This window comes from Leopardus geoffroyi, chromosome D2, assembly GCF_018350155.1.
Source record: "Leopardus geoffroyi isolate Oge1 chromosome D2, O.geoffroyi_Oge1_pat1.0, whole genome shotgun sequence".
In the NCBI taxonomy this organism is placed as follows: Eukaryota; Metazoa; Chordata; class Mammalia; order Carnivora; family Felidae; genus Leopardus; species Leopardus geoffroyi.
The window spans coordinates 13,141,082-13,163,442 of NC_059334.1; the positions used below are offsets into that span (position 1 = coordinate 13,141,082).

General features: G+C 50.5%; 1 protein-coding gene across 2 annotated transcripts in view; it reads left to right on the top strand.

The window, feature by feature from the left end:
- The first annotated feature begins 7,759 nt into the window (after positions 1 to 7,759).
- GNG4 (G protein subunit gamma 4) overlaps positions 7,760 to 22,361 on the top strand; it is a 71,084-nt gene continuing 56,482 nt past the window's right edge. The window contains exon 1 of one of the 2 annotated variants that reach the window (XM_045437287.1): positions 7,760 to 7,895. The gene's annotated coding sequence lies outside the window, so the exon portion shown is untranslated. Of the gene's footprint in view, positions 7,896 to 7,987; positions 8,163 to 22,361 lie in introns of those variants that run through there. The other variant, XM_045437288.1, reaches the window with a different exon arrangement.

A 22,361-nucleotide genomic window follows, 5' to 3' on the forward strand; every position in this document is an offset into this window, starting at 1 on the left:
CTTGGTACACCGACTGGTCTTGGCACACCCTAAACTGTTGGAGGCCACTAAGAACAAGTAATTTGCTTAGATAATCACAAAGTTTTGAGAGGCAACCAAGACCTGGGGGGGGGGGGGGTGAACAATAAGGTTCAGCTCCTACAGAAGAAGGCCACTCCTTCAAGACTGAGAGAGTTGGCTGTTTTATTTAATGCATAGAAACCAATAAAGAAAGTCCAAGAAAATGGGGCACCTGGGTGACTCAGTCAGTTAAGCATCTGACTTCAGCTCAGGTCATGATCTCATGGTTCGTGAGTTCAAGCCCTGCATCGGCTCTGTGCTGACAGCTCAGCCTGGAGCCTGTTTCGGATTCTGTGTCTCCCTCTCTCTCTCTGCCCCTCCCTCGCTCATGCGCTCTCTCTCTCTCTCTCTCTCTCTCAAAATAAACATTAAAAAAAATTTTTTTCAAGTCCAAGAAAATGAAGAAACATAGGAATATGTTCCAAATGAAAGAACAAGAGAAAACCTTAGAAAAATACTTCAATGAAACAGAGATAAGTGGTTTACCTGCTAAAGAGTTCAAAAAGAAAAATGGCTATAAAGATGCTCACCACGGTCGAGAGAACAAGGCATGAACAAAGTGAGAATTTTAACAAAGAGAAGGAAAATGTAAGAAAGCACCAAACAGAAATGACAGAGCTGAAGAATACAATAACTGAATTGAAAAATAGAATAAAAGGGTTTAATAGCTGACTTGATGGAGAGCAAGAAAGGATCAGTGGATGAAAGGATTAGTGAACTCAAAGATAGGGCAGGGAAACTCAACCTGATGAGAGCAGAAAAATAAAAAGTAAAGATAGGTTAAGTGGCACATAGGACAACATCAAGCAGACCAACGTTCACATTATAGGGATCCCAGAAGAAGAGAGAGAGAACAGGGCAGAATACTTGTCTGAAGAAATAATGGCTGAAAACTTCCCTAACCTGGGGAAGCAAACAGACATTGAAACCCAGAAAGCCCAAAGACTTCCAAATAAGATGAATCCAAAGAGATCCACGCCAAGACACGCTGTAATTAAAGTGTCAAAAATTAAAGAGTCATGAAGTCAATATTTACAAAAGTGAGTAAGGAGGAAAGAAATTCAATTGCCTAACACTTGGAGATTGAAAGTATTATGGAGTTCTTGGATTATTCACATTACCCTTACTTTGCTGATTACCCTTCAGCTATCCCAAATTGGGGCCAACATGTCCCCATTTGTTCCCAATATGTCCTAATTCTTGGACAGCTGCATTATTTTTCAATATCTTCCCCTTCTCAGGATAACACTCCATATACTATGAAGCCAAAGCACTTCAAAACTTTACAGGCTTAAAACCTTTAACTAGGAAAACCAACCAAAAAGCATCAACAGTTGGAGTGAGGGGAGTAGATGGCCATTTGAAGTAACAAGTCAAGATTAAGGTCAGAGGCAAACAAAAGAGGTTTTAGGTTTGGCACAAACTGGCATTTTGAAGCATCACATGGAGTGTTGACAATATTTATCAGATACTTCCCCCAGGTTATGTCCAATTTAAGCTCCACGATAAAAAATAAAAAATAAAAAAAGCAGCTATATTTGCCAATATGAAATATATACACTTGAATGTCCAATGAGCTGGGAAGGAGGTGCTACTAATTTTATTGTGTGTTATATGGCCTGAACAGAAAAATATATCCTGCCACTTTGGGGACACTGGCTTGCAACTCAGCTGTTTGAGAGAAATTAAATAATGCAACGTGTCCTTTGAGGTCAAAACGACTAGATGATTATTTGAGGCTGGGCTTTAATATTCTCGCTCAAATGCTAAGCTTGTTTCTCCTCTCATGAACAAAGTTAATGAGAGATGAGGTTGGAAAAGATTGCTTTGTGGCAACGTTGGGCTCCTTTCCAAAGTGAATTAAACTTGTCTTGCCAAAACTTTTGAGGGCTGATAACAATAAACCATTTTTTCATTCCCAGATTTTAATTTACTTAAAAGAGCTTTAAAAATCCTTGGAATCCAGGTTCAAGCATCAAGAATTAAAAAAAAAAAAAAATCTTGTGGTGCCTGGGTGGCTCAGTAGGTTAAACATCTGACTCTCGATTTTGGCTCAGGACATGATCTCACGGTTTGTGAGATCAAGCCCCATGTCAGGCTCTGCATTGTGCAGAGCCTGCTTGGGATTCTCTCCCTCTCTCTCTGCCCTTCCCCTGGTCACACTCTCTCTCGCACGCGCTCAAAAGAAACAAATAATAAAAACTATCTGTTTTCTCTCTCTCTCTCTCTCAAAAGAAATAAATAATAAAAACTATCTTTTCTGAGATTTTAGGAAAAATCAAGCAATCATTTTCAGATTTGTTGATAGGAACTAAACACAAATGGTTAATTAGCTAATATCATTACAAGATTTCTATAGATACTTTATTATAAATGAAAGTAAAACCTACTCATGTGTGCTCCTAGTTACGTAAGAATTAGACATCTATTTTATTTCCCAGGATGGTCTGGAGAGCAGAGTTGTGAGGCCTCATGTTTCACAGCCTGTAGTGAGATGGAAAGAACAGGTGTCTTCCACAGCCCTTTCTACCAGGTGCGTATTTACACACACCCCTGCCCCTTGGCCCTCAGAGTCAGCATCATCTGCTACGGTTCTGCCTCACTGATCCTGGTGCTTATCATGTGAGCCACCCTCTTCCCCACTGCTTTACTTCCTATCGGGAATGATTTCTTTCAGTTAATTACAGTTGACTATTCAGAATATACTCAATGTTGAGAAATCTTTCTCCTACGAACATACATAAGTTTTGAAAAGAACTAGGGGCACCTGGGTGGCTCAGTCGGTTGACATCTGACCCTTGATGTCAGCTCAGGTCATGATCTCAAGGTCGTGAGATCAAGCCCCGTGTAGGGCCTGCTTGGGATTCTCTGTCTCCCTCTTCTGCCCCTCCCCTGCTCATGCACATGTGCTCTCTTTCTCTCTCCAAATAAAATAAACATTTAAAAAACAACCAAAAGTCATCCAGAGCTGAATCAGATAAATTAAATATTTGATAACTGCCTTAGTTGAAAACAAAGCACAATTACAAGGTAACACACACACACAAAATTGTGATTCTGCAGGTAATTCCAAAAGAGGAATTTTTAAATATTTTGGGCGATTTATAGTATCATTGAAATAGGGTAGAGTAGGTGCATGCTAGAAAAGGACGGACGGATGGATGGATGGATGGATGGACGGATGGATGGATGGATGGATGGAGTGGGAGGTGGGGGGGAGGTGGATGGCCAAGGGGATGGGTAGGTGGACAGATAGTATGTGTCACATTTGTTTGTTTCTATGCTTGTTTTTAAGAAAACTTCCCAACTCAACCTACCAAGTCCTAGGTTGCCTTTCCTTATCTTTGGATAATGTCTTCCACAGAATATGAAGCCCACACTTGGATTATCTTCACTTTCACACTTTCCTCAAGTTTCTTCTTTGCTAAGGAGCTCCTTGCCTTGGAGTGAACTTACTTGACTTCCCCTAAAGAGTGTCTCACTTCCTTTCTTGCCCTCGGTTTTTGTAGATCGCAGTTCTATGTTCATCTCAGGATAATTCTTATACAAATAGGATAAGAATGACAAGGTTGTACACACATGGACATTCCAGGATTACAATAGGTTCTTATGGAGCCACCAAAAAAAGCTAACTTAGATGCCTATGAGAGACCAAAAATGTGGTTATCACTCAGGGATGAACTGTGCCAGAAGCAAGCCAACTTTCAATCTGGTAATCCTTTTAATTTCTCCATATCAGACTAACATTGCAGTTTTTAATTATCACTCCATCAGTTAGTCGATCCTTACAAACTTTTTATTCAGGAATAACGTTCAAAAGCTAAGGCTTTTTGTAATTTTCCTCCTAAATTGCCTTTGCCTACACCAAATCGCCTTTGCCAGATCCTTAAAAATATTGAAAATTAAGCAAAGAATAAACACATGGATTTTCTTGATGTCCCACTAAACATGGGGTTTCATTTAACATTTTTTGAGCCTCTACAAGACAGCAGACACAAAGATGTGTAAGATCTGCTCTCAACGAATAGAGCAGTAGAGAGAGAGATTTCGAAAGAAAGGAAAGGAGGGGAAAGGAGATGAGGGTTGAGGGAAGGAAGGATCAGGATACAATAAAGTAAATTTTCTAGTAGAGGCTTCTACATATCAGAATGACAAGATTGGGATGTGAGGAGCAGTTAGATCAGGTTCCTCAAAGATAGCAAGGATTGAGCCAAATCATTAAGAAAAGAGAACACTTCTAGACTTGGCCCAGGGTGGAAGGAAGCCAAGGCTGAAGGGAAGCATCAGAGACAAAAGGCAAAAGTGAAGAGATGGGGGAATGAACTCAAACGACAGGCCAAGAACTCCTGCTTCCGTGCACTTCGGGGAAAAATGGGATCAGACTCACCCTGCCCTCCTACACAACTGGAAACTGGATATAATACAAGAAACCATGGTTGTCAAAGCGTGAAGTACAAGCAGCACAGGACTGTGATCCCTGGGGACAGAGGCTGCCTCAGCCTCCTGCCAGAGGGCACTTAGCAGCCATGGGGGCAGGGTTCCTAAGAAGGGCCTAGAAAGAAGTCTTGCTGAGAAGAAGAGACAGAGGTTAGCACTTGCGAGGCTGAGAAACTGGAGTTTGTGACACAGAGTGGCCCAAAGAAGGCAGCCAGACAAGAAGAACCAGGTTCCTGTGAGCTCCTGGAGACTCTGGCTGAATACTTTTGCTCTGAGCAAAGGCTGTCCAGGGAGCTACAAGCTGATCAATTCCCAGAGCTCATAGTGGGCGGGGAGACATTTCAGTTCTGACCAATCAGAGGGGAAGAGTTCACTGAACATAAAGGTATGCAAAGAAGACCCCAGAAGAGTCATAGAATAAAGGTTAAAAGTCTTTAGAGAAAATATCAAAGGATCATGGGTAAGCAATTTAGCTGGCTACCAGAAAAAAAAAAAAATCCCTATTCTTTAAAGCAACAAAATCTAGGCATACAACAGCATACATTTACAATGTCTAGCATCCAATTTAAAAATTACTAAACATGCCAAGAAAGAGGGAAATGTGACATAAAACAGGAGAAAACTCATTTGACAGGACTATATCAAGAAAGGAAGGAAATGATATAATTCCTCTAAGCATATTAAAATAGCTTATTATAAACACGTTCCAAATGCTCAAGGATTTGAAGAAAAACAAATCTAGGGGCACCTGGGTGGCTCAGTCGGTCGGGCGTCAGACTTCAGCTCAGGTCATGGTCTTGCGGTTCACGAGTTCAAGCCCCACGTCAGGCTCTGTGCAGACAGCTCAGAGCCTGGAGCCTGCTTCGGATTCTGTGTCTGCCTCTCTCTTTCTCTCTGCCCCTCCCCTCACACTCTGTCTCTCTGTGTCAAAAATAAATAAATGTTAAAAACAATTTTTTTAATAAAAAGAAAAGGCTCAGTTTGTCAGGCTGAATTACAAAACAGGATCCAACTCTGTGTTGTCTTCAAGAATAGAGATCCTACTTTACCAGTAAAGACACAGGTTAAACGTAAAAGGATGGGGAAAGATACACCATGTAAACACCAGTCTAAGAAAGCTGCCGCCTCCATATTGGCATCAGACAACAGAGTTAAGAACAAGGACTATTAGCTGGGAGAAAGGAAGTCGGGGGTCCAGGGTCCTAGAACCAGATGGTAGGTGATTACAGTAGTCTCGGGTGATAAACAAAGAGGGCCAGAATCAGAATTCCCCGGAGGGCTTAAAGCAGATTGCTGGGCCCCTTCCCCAGAGTTTGTAATTCAGGAGGGCTGGGGTGGGTCCTGACAATTTGCATTTCTAACAAGTTCCCAGGTGATGCCATTGATGCTGGTCTTGGGATCCACTCTGGAACCACTGACTCTCTTCCTTTTCTTAAAAATGGGCATACTCCAGCCTTAAGGGATGGTGTAATCAATTAGAAAGATAAAACAAGGAAGGGAGGTACCGGGAAGTGTCGATCTTGCTTTCCCTTACAACTGATGCCTTCGGATTGGTCGAGATGAGGGCTGGGAGGATAGGAAACCAGGATTCTGCCTTAGCCAACCACCTGGGCGGGGCGGGGCGGGGGCAGGACGTGCTGTTGAGGCGAGAAATGCAGGAGAAATAAACTTGGGGGTGGAAATAGTACAGTTTTCGATTTGTTGAATTTTAAATGCAGTACCCATACACCTTTTCTCACTTAAGAAAAAAAAAAAAGGTCAGTGCTGTAGGTGCATTTACAGGCTTAGTCATTTTTACCATCGTTCGATTCTCTGCCTCATATGGGCACTTGCAAGCTGTGAAAAAAAAGCTGTGAGATGTTCGCGGGCCCCAGGTGGGCACCTCTGAACTCTGCATTCGCGTTCTGTCAGGCACTCGGAGTCAGCAAAGCCGCACATTTGTCTGGGGCAAATGTCAAGTCAGTGGGGATCAGAGATCTAAGAAACAAGTGATCTGGTGTCATTTACATCAAGGAGTGGCTGCTGTTTGGTGGGTGAGCGCGGCGAAGGCAGATTTGCAAGACTTATTTCCTAATTGTCAGCCATGATTTTATATAGTTTTTATAAAAAAACTAACATCGGCCTCCTCGTCCTACCAAGGAAATCTTTGTTGCTTCTCTATTCCAAACGTTTTGCGTAATTTCACCAGCAGTCGGAAAATGGACGGCAATTACGCTGTTTTCCCCCCAGAGGTGGAGGACTATAATAATTAAGAGGCTTAAAAAAGCTCTACCGCAAAACGCTTACAGTTCAAAAGGAACGAGGGGTCGCCCTGGATTTCCCCGCGGGAACCGCTTCTGCTCTCCACGAACACCGGGAAGTCGTTCCCGCCTTCCTGGCCGCCGGCCGGGATGGGGGCTGCCCGCGGCTCGCCCTCAGTCCCCAAAGGGTGGGCTGCCTCGGCGGGCCCTTCGTTTCCCGTCACTTAGCGACGTCAGCGTTACCCGGCGCCCGGAAAGGGAGACAATGCCCTGTGAATTTTCGCAGGTATCAAGCGTTTCTCCACTCACTGCCCTCCTTTGGGGGGCTGGGAGGCATATTACGGATTCTTTGGGGACGGATGGAAACTGGCCGCGCCCAGCCTGGCTGGTCCCCGGAACTAACCCTCCAGGCCGGGAGGCGGACGCGGGAGTTCAGGTGCCGGAACCCCGCGAGGACCGCGACCCCACGGCCACAGCCCCGCCCCCCAGCCCCTCCCCCCCCCCCCCCCCCCCCCCAGGCAACGCGCGCGCTCCGGGCGCAGTGCTGGCCCGGCCGGGGGCGCGCGAGCGGGCGGGGGGCGAGCGCGGCGGGGCGGGGGGCGCGGGGAGTGCGCGGAGCCCTGGCGCGGGAGCCCCGGTGACGCACCAGTGACGTCGGCGGCGGCGGGCGGGATTTCCCGGCCCCTCCCGGGCGCCGGGCGAGACCCTGCCGCGGAGTGGGCGTGACCACCGTGCCGGGAGGGCGGCCGGGGTCCGGGGGTCTGGCGCTCCGCACCCCACCGCACCCGGACGCGCCTCGGGAGCCCCGCACGGCGGGTGTGAGCGGGCCCAAGTACTTTGGGTCTGGGTGACTTCCCTCGCGCGCGGGGCACGGCCTCGCCCCCCTGCACCCCCGCCCCCAGCCTCCCCTGTCCGGGCGGGGCTGCTGACGCGGCCCGGAGACCCCGGGGGCGGTGCGGGGCGCGCCTTTCCACCGCGAGCCCGCGAGCGCCGAGGCGCGCGGGCGCCGGGGCGCGGAGCCGGAGCCGGAGCCCGCCCGCCCAGCCCCGCGCCCGGCCGAGGAGCGATGCCGCGCGCTCTGGACGCCCCCCGCGAGCACCGCGCCGGAGACAAAGCCCGCGCGTGAGCGGCGCCCTCGGCCCGCGCGCCCGGCTCCGGGTAAGTGGGCGCCCCGCCGGCGGGCCGGGCCCGGTGGGTCTGTGGCGAAGGGACGGCACGGCCCCGGCTCCGGCGAGCCCGGGGCGAGCCAGAAGCCAGAAGGCAACTCGGGCGGGAAAGTCTCTGCAACTGGAGACGCGGCTCGGTGCGTGTGTGGTCCTGCCGTCCGTGGCAGCACGCGAAACGAATACCTTGTTTCTCTTGGCCGCCCGCAGCGAGCCGGCCTTCGCGCTGCCGCGCAGGTGGGCGCCGGCGGGGCGCCGGCAGGTGAGCGCGCCCCTCGAACCCACGACCCTCGGCCGGGCCGTTGGCAAACCCGAGCGCAGGTTTGGACAGACCGCTCCGAACGCTTACGGGAGGTCTCCCGGTGCCCGGGGTCTCCCGATCTCTGGGGCTTGAGGCGGGGGGAGGCTCCCCGAGACCCCTTTTCCATATGTAGGTCACGAACGCTTGCCATTCTCCGGGCAGGGACGTCCCCCCCGTTGAAGAGGACCGCAGTGGAAGGGCTGGAGCGGCTAGTTGGTCGTTTTATTTGTGGAAATGTTTTATTTGTGGAGTGCCTAAAGAAGCCCTCATGATTTCGCAGTACCCTGGGACACCTGTCCCCAGAGCAGTTCTGGTGGTGACAGTAGACCAGACGAGGGTTTGGTTTTCCCCTCCCTTATGGCGTCTGTCCCCCGAGGCTGGTGCTGAAACGGGCTGCGCCCGCAGCGCGCGCACACAGCGGCATTGGGGGAGCTTTGGTTTAATGTTTGAATTGCCTTAGAAATAATAACGGGAGAGTGAGGGGGGGGGGGGGCGGGCAGAGGTGTGGCTGGAGAAGACTTCTTCATTTGGGAGGATTTGCTTATTTCCGTGTATTTTGGGCTAGGGTGTTAGGAAATTCAAAAATGTGAAAGTTTGACCGAGTGATAAAGTGGATCATGGGCGCCGGGTCTCCCACCCTCTTCCCAGCTCCCCACCGCTGCCGATCCTCGTCTCTTTCCGTTAGCTCCTAGGACTGTACGGGCTGGCACAGCGCCCGCCCTTTCAGTCCCAGCAGAAGGCCTCCTGGGCTGCGCTGGTGTTGCCCATTAAACCGTGTCAGTCCTGTCATCTGCTCATGAGTCCTCACTGGGAGGCCTCCTTCCCACAGTGGGACAGGAGAATTCAGCGGTAAATGCCTCAGAGCAGCAGCGAGGAGACCCCGGCTCTGTGGCTGGCGCCTTGGTGCTCTGGGGAAATCTTTTTCCTGATTTTCGCATGCTGCGGGGGAAGGGAGGCACACCGCCATCTGATCTGGCCCTGTTCCCTGCAAAACGCTCACTGTGGGAACAACTGAGATGTTCAATGGAAAGCCTTTTTCGGTCCTGAGACACACGACATAAACTATGAATTAGTTTTGGAGCGTGGAGTTGACTAGGTTATCAGTCTGGGTAAAAGATGGATACAGCACTTAATATGTTGTAGGGGTTAATGTAAGTGCAAGGTTTATTGTGATGCTCTGCTAGTTAACCGGGCGTCTCACCTCAGCGTTATTAAGCTGAAATAACTATTTAGGAGGATGGACTTCCTCTTGGCTCCTTTGCCAGCACAGGGCTCCAATCCTCAGCCTCCTTAAAATAAAATTGCCCAAAGGGAACCTGTGGATGAAGTCTGGCTGGCTGAGAACTAGCACAGCAAAAGGCTCATTCCCAGTAGTCCAGTGATTGGCTTGGCATTTGCCTGTGACATTTCTCGTGCAAGTAGACAGCAGAGAAACCAGGAAAAAGCTTTTCCCATATGCACTTTACAGCTTTTAAAGCTAAAGTGACAGTCTCCAAAGCTGCTCATATCTCAGCACATTCTTTGGAGCGGCAGAACGTTAGGTGGGCACTCGGGCCCTGTCGTCCCCCTGGGCCCTGGGGTGGCAAGTGCCCCATAGTTGTCCCCGGAGGTCGGGGTGGGGCTTCAGGACTGATCATGCATCATGCCACTTCTCCCCACCACTGTCACCACTACACAACTATTGCTTCGTGAGGAAGACAGCCACATGGCTAAGACAGAACTCTGCAAGACAAACCATTCTTCTGTATTTGCGGGCATGTCTCACGATCACATTTTTCTTACCTTGACTCATTTTTGTTCTACGTGAAAAGGGGACAATGCCTAATGATGCAACAACGCATGTCAGCAAATTGCCCTTTTCCTTCATGGAAGTTTGAAACAGTGTCTTTAAGATATTACCTGGTTTGTTCTCAGAATACCCTTAGGAGCATATTCTATTCTCTAATCGCCCAGATTTCCCCCTCCTTTATTTGGTATTTTCATTGCTAAATAAACATGATAGACATAAAGAGACTTATTATCACACAGCTAGAGAGATGATTTGTTGGGTTTTCTTAAACCAGGAACTGAAATATAACTTTTTTTTAAGTTTGTTTGTTTGTTTGTTTGTTTGTTTATTTATTTATTTATTTATTCATACGAGAGAAAGAGAGTAGGGGAGGGGCAGAGGGAGAGGGAGAGAGAGGAGAGAGAGAATCCCAAGCAGGCTGTCAGTGCAGAGCCCGATGCGGGATCTCGAACTCGAGATCACGGCCTGAGCTGAAATGAAGCGTCAGAACGACCTCTTGAGCCACCCAGGCGCCCTGAAATTTAACTTCTTCGATACACCAGGAATACTACAAAAACATCCTCTTAACAGTGGCCAGCAAGGGTGTTTTAACTGAAAATCAGAGAAGCTAACTGAGTGTCAGAAAAGAGAAACAGGGAGGCCAATTGTAATATAGAAACTAGCATAATACTCCTGTAAGATTTTAACCAGTTGGTTACAACCATATGAAGAATAAACCAGATAACTTAAATTATCATCAGTGAAAAATGCAAATGCAATTTCCATTTAGGGAAGGAAGTAGAGGCAAGAATTACTGCTGGAAGGAAAAAAAAAAAAACTCACTGCAGAGAAAACAATGGGTACTTAAGAGGGGATCTGTTCAGTAAGCTAGCTGGAGCATTCCAAATGACTTTAATTGTCAAGGAGCTTTTGTTAGGTTAAATGGCAGGGGGTGTGCAACTAGTTTTCCTAGTGGAAACCACCGGACAAATGGCAGGTCTTGCGGGGACGGGGGAGTGCGGCTGTGTTTCCCACACGGTGCTTGTGGCGTGGGTTCTGCTGCCCTGGGAGGAGTGAGGACATATATGTGGCTGTGGAGAAGCCACTGGTCCCCGAAGCCTTGACGTTCCCGCGTGTCTGCAAGCAAGTCACCAATGGCCCAACCTCAGAGGGCGATCCCCGGGAGGGAGCCCAGGCTAGCGGGCCGCGGGGTGGAGGGAGGGAGGACCAGGCTTCGAGTCCGTGAGTCACATGGATGATCTCATGTAACCTTCGCGCCATACCCGCAAGGTTTCTCTTTAGCGAAACAAACAAAACCTGTCCAGGAGTGTCATGGCAGGGTGTTCGGTGGGTGGTGGTGACCAAGGAAAAGCTTATACAAATACGAAGGGGGAGCCGTTGAGACAAGTGGAAGAGAAGAAACGGTGGCGTGCGTGGAGAGCCACGCCCAGGGACGACGCATGCGCTCTCTTGACAAAAGAGCGGATTTCTTCCTCTCGGACTTCTCTAACCATTTCCCCCTGGGTGGCTGGGTTGGCTCGCCCTAGCGGGGTGTGTGCTGAGAGGCTGAGGAAGAAGAGGTAGAAGAAATGCTGTAAGCATCCCTCCGGGGCCAGGTGGGTTCCCCCGCCAGTGATCGCGTGCACAACACGAGCAACCACCCTGGGTCTACTAACCCGCACCTGGTTTGTGCTTGTCTGCAGTTCTCCTTAGTGCCTGTGTTTCCTCCTGGCTTTCATGTCTAATTTGCTACTGGGGGGGCTTCTCTTCTACCCCTTGCCTAGGGTCACCACCAAAGGAAGAGGGGCAGGGAGATAGCAGTAGGAAAAAGGGAAACGTTTATATTGCTTCCAAAATTCATATTAGAACATCTTTACAACCACAGCACAAGGTGTTGATATGAAAAATACATGTGTCGCCATAGGCCTACCACCCAAATTTGACTGTATTTACTTATGGTTATCACACAGATATTAAAATTGAGAGATCTTTACCAAAAGCACTGTGTGAGAGTGAAGGTCCAAGTAGGAGAAATGGAATTTGAAACAGAAAGGAAAAAGCAAGGGAATATTGAAAGAGGGTAGAAAGCAGAGCAGTGTATGGAAGTTGCTGAAGGCGGCCTCAGCAGTGGCCCACCCGGCTCTGTGGCTCAGGTTCTGGAAACTGTTGGAGAGGCAGAGACAGGGATGGCAGACAGTGGGTGGTAGTGCTTCATCCTTGGTCCCTGGGATGTTGGACGCAGGGGGGACAGAGATCTGGCAGCATATAGGCTGGGGCAGCCTGCATTTGCTGACCACCCCACTGCACACTCCTCATACAGCAGGGTCTGCTTTCCAGGTCAAACAGCAGAACCCATTCTAATACGGCCAGTAGGAAAAAAAGCTTTTCCTCCAGCCTTTTAGATATAGTGACTGGGGCCTGTGAATTAAACTGACAACAGGAGAGAGTAACAGGAGAAAAGAGCCAAATTAATGGGAGAAAACGTTTGTTCTACGTGCACACAGGAGCTTCGCAGGAAAGAAGAGAAAACCGGAAGAAGCAATTAGGCCTGAGAGCTTATGTACTATTTTAACAAAGGGAGATGGGTTATGGGAAAGTGACAAGACAAAGGACAAAAGGGGTTAGGGGTTCTAGGGGCAGTAAATTGTGGGAAGATAAACACATGGAAAAAACTTATAGAAGATAAGAGTTACTTTAGCAAGATTTCCTTGTGCTGAGCCATCTTGGTGCCAACGTTCTCTCTCCAGTGGTAATGGTGATTTTCTTCCTTCTAGTGTGGGAGATGGAAGGCAAGAACACCTTCACAAAAGGAAATGCATGTCTTGCTTTTAGGTGGAAAGGGCGAGGCCAGAGAATTCCTTCTGTGTCTGCTGTTTCTTAATTGCCTTCCGCTCAAAACAGCCCTTATGCCAAAGTGGCACATTTGGGGGTGGTATGATCTGAACCTCCTTCAAGATTGCCAGCGGGACCTTTCCTTGGTGGAGGCTGGAGTCCCAATCCTGTGTTATGCCGAACAAGCATGAGAATCCCTATTTGGTTTTCGTTTCTGTTCATTGATTTGGGGAAAATTCTGTTTTCCCTGAACCCTGGTTAACTTCACTTACAACCATGGGGCTCCAGGGGTCTGGAGATGTTTGCTTACCCCCGACACCTGTGGGGCCACATGGATGAGGGAGGGCTCCGTCCTGGTTAAAGAGACAGATGATGTGAGAGTACAAGTGTATGTTTAATGGTACATATAAGAGGAAGCAGGTGTCATGAGGATGGAAAGACACAGGCTCCTGAACTTAAGGGCAGTGGTGAGTATGGAGTGTGGCCAAGAGCGGACGATGACAGAGCCTGAGTGGAGAATCCGAAAGCTTTGAACCTTAAGGAAAATAACAGAGGGACAGTGACAGTGATGTCAGCCGCCGAATTTTTTCTGGAACAAGGTGAGGTATAGATACGTAAATTGGCCTTCGTTAGCATCACGTAGTCTCTTCTTCAGCTGAATTTTGCCTAGCACAGATACGGTCACTGGAGCCTTCTGCTCACTCTGGGTACCCGGGTAGACCCCACTCTGGGTCCACCACCCTGTTACCCTGTCCCTGTCTTGAGTGGCTTCACCTCATTGCCCTTCCAGTCAGAGCTTGGTATGTCAGTGCTGTTCTCCCCCAGGTGGTTGACCTTGCAGAATTGGGGAGTTTGGGGCTCTTTCCTGCCGATCTTTCTGGGCTTGCCATGTCCGCACTGCAGTGCAATCTTTCTGGGGCTCTGCATTCTCAGAACTGCTGCAAAGAGACTGGACACAGGCCCTGTGTGTCCTGCATCAGGAGTAGCAGCCCTCACACCCCAGGTCCGCTGTCCCCCCTTGACGGGTCAGATTCCTCCCAGCTTCTCTCCAAACCCTCTCCTCGCGCTATAACTTCACCATAGTCAGCAGCAGCAGAACTAAGTCGTTGGCCTGGACCCAGGCACGCTTTTTTACTAAACAGAAACTGTCTTTGTCACGGGATTTGTCATCGCAGAGGTCCGCCGATCCACGCCATGACCAGGCTTCCCGGGGTTGCCTGCCTGTCCCTGGTTTTCCTACGCGTTACTGCTGTAAGCCATCTTCATCGGGGGACACGGCGGAAGGACCCTTTCCGTGCATGTGTGTGACTCAGAGCCATAGATACGTTCCTACGAGATTGTGCAGAAGCCATGTGTTTCTAAGACGCTCATTTAATGAACGTGTGAGCAGGTATTTCAGGCACTGACGACTTAAGGATGAATAAGGACCTGAGACTACTCATAATCTAGGAGGGATAGAGGTGTGAAAACAACCCGTGTGCCCCTGGATTAATGCCGTGACAGCCGTGCTGTGCGAGCGGTGATAACAGGAACATTCATTCCTCCCGAGAGCAGCGCTTGTAGGGAGGGCCTGACAGCCGAGGCCCCGGAAAGCTGAGCAAGATTTTTTCCAACCCACACAAGTGAGCAAGGGCTTTCCAGGCAGAGGGACCAGCATGTGCAGAGGCTCAGAGTTGGGGGCGTGCAGGCGGAGAAGAGGAAAAGGTGTCCCGAGCCCAGTTAGGAGGACTGTCAACTGAGCTGTGGGAGTCTGTTCTGGGACCAGTGGGGATCCCGGGCAGTTGTTCAGCAGAGGCGGGATTCAGCAGGGGGGGGGGCCCCCTGTGTGGGGCGAGTCAGAGGAAGAAGTCTGGAGATGTGGGGCGTTAAGACTCGGCTGCAGTTGGCCCCAGGATGCCCAGGCCCTCGCATTCAGTCGGCACTGCTGTCTGACCAGAGGTGGGGGGGCGGGGCAGGGAGAGGCCTGCACCTGGGTGGCCCAGGGTGACAGCATGACCTGGTTTAGTGAGTGGAAGCGGGGGAACGGGCTGGGCACGTGGGGAGAGAGAGTGAGACGTGGCAGGTGAGGAGGTCCTGCCCACGTGGAACAGAAGGCCGGCTTATGGCAGAGAGGGGCTGGGAGCCAGGTAGCCATGCGAGGGGCAGGGGAGGGCAAGGGAGACAGCCCAGGGTGGGGGTGGGGGGTCAGGTAGCCATGCAGGGGCCAGGGGAGACAGCCCAGGGGTGGGGTGGGGGGTTCTGAGTCATGGTAGACACAGTAGGGAGGCTTCAGAGAACAGATGTGAAGTTTGGGCCGACGCGAAAACGATGCTGTGAAATGCAGGCTCTTTCTGCCGCAGGTTTACACGTGCTGGCCTCCCTCGGAAGGGACCGCCTGGCCGGCGACCCCTGACGCTGCTCGGCGGCCAGTCTCTGGGAGGCCACAGCCAGCTGCCGCCACCACCACGCTCCCCTGGATGACTCATTCTTTCTGTGTCCAGGCACAGCTCTCTGTCTCTTGTTTATGATCTCTTTGTCCCCCTAACGCTCGCGAATTTGATCCGATGCCCACCGCACCGCCTCCCGCCGCATGTGGATGGCGGCGATTACAGTTTATTAGCCTTCGGTGAGAGCGTGCCTCTCACAGGGTGAGTTTTTGTTTTATGCTTCTGCCAAACCTGGTCACCCTCTACCTACCCCCCAGCTCCGGCGGCCTGAGGCGGGAGGGCAGGGCCCAGGCCTTCCTTCACAGTAACCATGGCAACTGACAGGTTGATCCAGGGCCCCCAGCCTCTCTCGGCTTTCCCCTGGTTCTTCCTGCTCTGCCTTCTCGTTGGACCTCTGTCCGCTGTGAAATGCGCCCCGTGGTGGGGTTTTCTCTTTTTTCCTCACAGTTCCTCACTCTGTCTGTCCGACTGGCTTTTCCTTGCTGTACTTTGACCTGCTGGGGGAACCATCAGTGGGCAGCGGAGGGGAAGACAAAAAATAGCCCTGCGCTCATAGAATTTACATTCTGGTAGAAGGATCAGACCAGTAATAATAAGCCAGAAAATCAAAGGTAATTTCAATGCGTAAGTTAATAAGTAAGCATTTAAGATGTGAGTGAATGCTGGGGAGAAAACTAGAACAAGGAAGGGAGATAAAGAAAGAACTCCAGGGAAGGGCCATTATAGATTTTAAATAAGCTGCTTATGGAAGGACTCAGTATGGATCCAAGATTAAGACCAAGATCAAGGCCATGAATTGAACTTGTGTCGTGCGTGTGGAGGCAGCGAAAGTGGAAGCAGGTGAACGTGTGATTGACCCACAGATTATTCACGCCCAGCTGCCTTCCTTCAACGTTTATTTATTTTTGGGACAGAGAGAGACAGAGCATGAACGGGGGAGGGGCAGAGAGAGAGGGAGACACAGAATCGGAAACAGGCTCCAGGCTCTGAGCCATCAGCTCAGAGCCCGACGCGGGGCTCGAACTCATGGACCACGAGATCGTGACCTGGCTGAAGTCGGACGCTTAACCGACTGCACCACCCGGGCGCCCCGCAGCTGCCTTCCTTGACGGGGCAGGGGTCTTCTCCCCTTGTCTCCTCCCCCACCCCCAGCCTGTGAGGAAGCTGCATTTTACAAAAAGGAGCGTTTGGTAGTATAACTCAAGGCGGAGGAAGAGACGCGTGGCAAAATAACGCACAGCACGAGGCTCTCCCTGTTTTGTGGATGCCCACTGCTCTGGCAACTGGCCTGGTGAGCCGAGTGGCTCCAGATGCACCAGGTGCCGAGTGCAGGCAGTAGAGAGTTTGAGCCCATTAGGAGTGGCGTCACCTTAGAGGGCGCCCCTCAGAGGCCACATCAAAGGCCCCCACTTCTTGAAGACCTGGGGGCTAACCAGAGGAAGGAGATCCAGGTAGGTTAGAAGACACAGCTGGGTATTCTTGCTGTGTGGCCCGGTGGGTAAAGAGCACGTTTGCGTAACGATGGGCCGCACTGGCCGTGCCTTCCGGTTTTACACACTTGTTTCCGGAACCATGTATTTGTAGCACAGGCTTGTCTGGAAAATTCGGGGAAGATCCATCAGTGGCTCCCCAACCTGGCGGCATAGCAGAATGACTTTGGGTAGTTTGCAGAAATACCACCTCGCTCCCGGACATTCTTACTCGGCAGTTCTGAGCCAGGGCCAGGGAATCTGCTTTAAGTCTTGTATAAACCACCAAAGCAGATGACTTCTCGGGTCGTCCTTGCATGTATCAGAAAACCCAAACCAGCCAAGCCTTCCCAGACCGTCTCCTGTGCCAGCCTGCCCCACCCCCACCCCCCTTGGGGCTGTGTGACAGTGACTTTCCACAAACACCATAAGACCGAGACACCTGCAGGAGCCCAGCTTTCCTTTCCAGGCTGAGCGTGGATCTTTCCCCGCTTTTCGCAAGAGTGCTTCACTGATGGGGAAACCGGCCGTTTGCCCTAAAGAACTGCCTCTGTGCAGAGCACGATGACCCCAAAATACAGACTCCCCCCCCCTCCAATCCCCTTGGCTCCCCTGTGGCAGGATGCAGGAGCCCCACAGTTCTGAGCACCCCTGGGAGCTCGTGAACCAGCATCCACCCTCGCTTGCCAGGGAGTCAGTAAGGGCCCTTCGTTCTTGATGAGACTTGTAAGTGCTACTGTGCCAGCAGGCAGGAACGCAGACATGAGTAAAACGGAGGTCTCAGGTCTTAAAGAATTTACAAGCTACTGGAAGAAATGGATGATTAAAACACAACACAAAATTAAGAACCTGAATCCAGCAGGACCCCCAACCCAGTCTAGGTCAGGAGAGGCTTCCAGAAGGAGGTTTCGGGACTTGGCCAGATGAAAGGGTTGGGTCACAGCTAATGAATGGGGAAGACTTTCAAGGCTGAGCGGTTTTGCCCAGGCAAATAATAATAACAGCAACTAACACATTTTGAGTGCTTACTAAAGCCAGGCTCTAAGTGTCTTATATTAAGTATTTATTCCTTGACAACTATTGTTGTAGGAAAAGTAATGCCTCCCCCCCCCCCCCACCCCGAAGATGGCCACACCGGAACCTGTGGATATGTTACCTTACAGAGCAAAAGAGACTTTGCAGATGTGATTAAGAATCTTGAGGGGCGCCTGGGTGGCGCAGTCGGTTAAGCGGCCGACTTCAGCCAGGTCACGATCTCGCGGTCCGTGAGTTCGAGCCCCGCGTCGGGCTCTGGGCTGATGGCTCAGAGCCTGGAGCCTGTTTCCGATTCTGTGTCTCCCTCTCTCTCTGCCCCTCCCCCGTTCATGCTCTGTCTCTCTCTGTCCCCAAAATAAATAAAACGTTAAAAAAAAAAAAAAAAAAAAGAATCTTGAGATGCAGGGGCGTCTGGGTGGCTCAGTCGGGTAAGCATCTCACTCTCCTTGGTTTTGGCTTAGGTCCTGATTTCAGGGTTGGGGGATGGAGCCCCACGTTGGGCTCCCCCCAGCCCGCTCGATGTCCTTATAAAAGGACGGGAGTGTCAGAGGGATTGGACCATGCTAGGCTGCTGGCTTTGAAGTTGGAGGAAGAGCTGTGAGCGAGGCGTGCAGGCAGCCACCAGAAGCCGGAAAAGGCAAGGATACAGACTCTCCCCGGAGCCTCCAGGAGCCCTCCTGCCACTGTGCACTTTCAAACACCCGCTGCTCTCAAATAACAAATTTGTGTTCTTTAAACTGTAAGTCTGTTGTAATTTGTTGCAGCGGCAAAAGGAAACTAGTACAAACCGTGGCTCTTCCCACTTTGCAACTGGAGAGAGCAGGAGGTTAAGTAATGTGCCCAAAGAGTTACGTAGCCAGCAAGGAGCAGACCCAGGATTCAAAGTTCAGCCTTTTGGCTTCAGGTCCTGCACTTGCCCGCTCTTGCCTGTGTCCTGCCTCACGGGTTGTCGGGGGACCGGAAGCATCAGAAGATGGCCCCGACAAGGTGGGCAGACAGGAGCTGGATCTTGGGCCCTTCTTGGCCGAGTGGAGGGGTGGTCTCCGTGGCCTCTCTGCCTCGTGTCCGTGCTGACGGCGAGTGCCCACTGGAAGCGAAGCCGGCTCCCTGTCCCTGCTCACCCAGCTCCCCTGGACGCAGGTGCACACTGAGCTGTGGGCTGATGGAAACCCTGCCTTTCTCCATTATCACATAGTTTTAAGGCTCCTTTATGGCCGGGTAATTAAGGAGAGACTCTGGTTGAGCACAGCATCCTTATGCGTTTAAGGTCCTCCTCTCTCCAAACATCTCTTTCTATCTCGGACTTATTCGATTCATTCTCATTCTTCCATAGAAACAATTCTTTATCTCAAGAGTTCTTTATTATAACACATCCCTACCCCTCGGTCTTTGACTGAAATAAGTGGTCAGAAGAATTTTAAGACAGTGTTCCAAGTTTTTAAACAAAAATATTAGGCACAATAAACCTTACCTGAAACCGCTACTCCAGATATGTCTGCTTAATATGTGGTCCAAGTATTTTATAGGCAGTGCTTAGGTTTTCAAAGGAGCAGTGGCTAACAGTTGATTCGCATTTTATAGTTCCCTGAAAGCCTTCACGTCACCTGTCCGCTTGCTCTTTTCAGAAACAGCAGGAGGCATGAGGTTTTCTCCCCATTCTTGAAAGAGAAACTGAGTCTTGAGTATAATCTGGCTGTGGAACACGGCAGAGCCAGGATGCAAACTCGGGGCGTCCACACTTTTTCTGTTGCATTCTATTGCCTCTTAGGGGGCAAAAATGGCCCCAAATGCCCTTATCGGGAAATAGGGTAGCATCCTCTGGATGGTCAGATGTGCCCCCCCCAAGTGCAGAAACAAGATGCTGGGGTGTCCACCCTCTGGAGGGAGTGCATGAGATTCCCTGGGTCTTCGACACGAGGATGTCCTACGGGATAGTCTGCCTCGGGGCACAGGCAGGCATCCTGAGGAGGACCCACGGCCATATGCAGGTCTGCTGGCGGGAGGCCCTCAGAGAATATGGCCTTAGCATGCATGACGTGCCCCTGAGTGGCCACAAGGTTCTAGCGAGCATGGGCTCCCAGTGTGATAAAGACAAAGCAGGCGCTGGCCTGCTTCTCAGTGCTCACTGCTCTCCTTACACATGGGTCCTCCAGTCTCCTGGGTTATTCTGTACCGCTCGCCACGCCTCTCCCAACACAGGTGTCCTAGGGACAGGTCAATCCTGGCCTTTCTGGGGTGTTTTTCTCTAGGTATCTTTGGAGCCCTCCCTTTCTGCAAGCCTTCCTCTCTTATAAATCAAAAGTGTTGGCGTCCAAAACTTGTTCCTGAAGCAAGGGCTTTCAGAACCTACTTTGAAGGAAAAAAGCATAATACTTCTTTGTCTTTCTAGCCCTACTTTAATAATACGAGTTCCCCCTGAGGCAACATGGATGTGTCTGGCCGGCTGAGGAAGGGTTGGGTACGAGGGAGCACGGAGAGAAAGCACAGACTTGTCCATCAGAATATTCTGTCACTGCACAGAGAGCTGGTTTCTCCCCACCCTAGTCTGGGCTTACCTACTTCACGCAGGGAAAGACCCCAGGGTCCCCCAGAGAGAGGACCCCTGGCAGTGGGGGGAGATTCTCAACCACTAGCTGGCTGGTTCAAGTGGGGTTACATTACCTTCCCTCTCCCAGCCTTCAGCTTCCTCCAAGTGGTACCCAGAACGGCTACACGAGGTCCTTGATGGCAGGTCCAGCCCAGGAACCCTGTGTAGACTCAATACAGAATGTCACGTGCTTGTCTACTGCTGATTTGCAAGTGTGCATAGACGTCCTTGAGATCAGTAAGATAAAATGAATGTTAGTGTATTACTGAATTCTTTATATCACTGTATGTCTTCTGAGTCAATAGATATTAAAAGTACTGCCATAGGGACACTGCATTTTTTTTTTTATTTTAGAAGGAACCTTTAGGGGTGCCTGGGTGGCTCAGTCAGTTAAGTAAGTGTCTGTCTTCAGCTCAGTTCATGATATCACAGTTGTGAGTTCAGGCCCCACATCCGGAGGGCTCCAAGCTCACAGTGTGGAGCCTGCTTGGAATTCTCGCTCTCTCCTCTCTCCCCGCCCCTCCCCTGCTCATACTTTTTCTCTCTCTCTCTCTCTTTCTCAAATTAAATAACTTAAAAAAAAAAAAGAAGGGACTTTTATGCTTTAAAACCTTTGGAGCCCTGGTCTGTGGAATCCTTTCTCTTTTCAGTACTCTGTGGTTTGTTAACAAATGTTACGGTAAATTTTCTAAATATATCATAAATGTATTTCTTCTCTATCTTTGTCCACATTGCCTTCCTTTATCAGCTGCTGGGTTCAGAGCAGGAAGAATCACTAAGCAGCCTTGCTCCTCCCACGGGGCACTGGGTGGAGAATTTCCAGAGGATGGGTCCTCCCTGTGTAGGTATAGAGGGCCGTTCTGAGACTGGCTGTTTGTCCCCCACCCTCCCTGGCAAAGTGGCGACCACTTAGTGATTGGTGGGACTGGTAGGAAGTCTCCCTCCTGCATTTGGACCAGAGCTTCATTTTATCCGCGTCTCAGATTTGGATACTTGTCTTTGCAGTCTTACAGAGACTTTGAGGTGAGCTGGACCACGGGTACATTTTTCCTGCTGGTTATAGCCTTATTATCTTGATTAGACTTTCCCCATCTCAAAGTGCCTCTTCCCAACAACTGGCTGACTTCTGGTTCAAAGGACAAATAGCCAGAACCAGTCCCCGCCTACCCCTCCCCCCCGCCCCCCCTCTGCCCCTGTAGACTCTCTTGCTCACACGTTGTTCAGGGATTTCCCACCACGGTCCACATCATTTCAGGTGTTTCGTGTAGCGGTGGGGCGTGGCTGGCATAGGTCGGATCGGCTGCACCGATCAGTGGTCTGGGGCTTCCGGGGGTCCTGGAAAAAGCGGAACTTCTCTCTGCTCACCTCCAGCCTCCACCCTGCCACTCACCACCACCACCTGTACCACTTAGGGACAGTTCACCATGGGCAACGACTGAGCGTCTGAGGGCCACGCTCCCTGAGGAGTGCCGAGCTGCGCCCACACCGCTCGGGGGGTGGCCCTTGTTTATGACAGACAGATCCACCGGGGCCTTGAACTGGCATCTCGGGCCATGCCGACCGGCACCTTCCAAACCCTGTGCTCGCACCAGAGTTCCCAGGATGAACCCAACACCTGCCCTGGGCTGCCCCGCCTCGACGGGGCTTCTGTGATGACACAGCCACGGCACCCATCTGCTGGTCACCACTGACCACGGGCCGCTGTCCCCAACAGCACAGTCCAGGGCTTACCCTGCTCTGAAGGGGTGTGTCTGACAGCTTGCAGGTGCCGGTGATTTGAGGATCTTTTCAAAATTTTAAAATTCAAATTTCTTGAATAAAGAGTGGCGACGTCTTCTACAAGCTTGTGCTTGATTTATGTGAAGCTAATGCCAAATGAATGGGGGCCTCAAACATCTTACTCTCGTCCTGTTTAATTGGAAAGGGGAGAGTAAAAGTGAAGAGTGCATGTAAGGTGATACCAATCACTTCTACTCCTAGTGTGCCCCCCACAGAAGTTCTTGCTGGAGAGATCCATTCATCACGTTATCGTACAAGGTAACA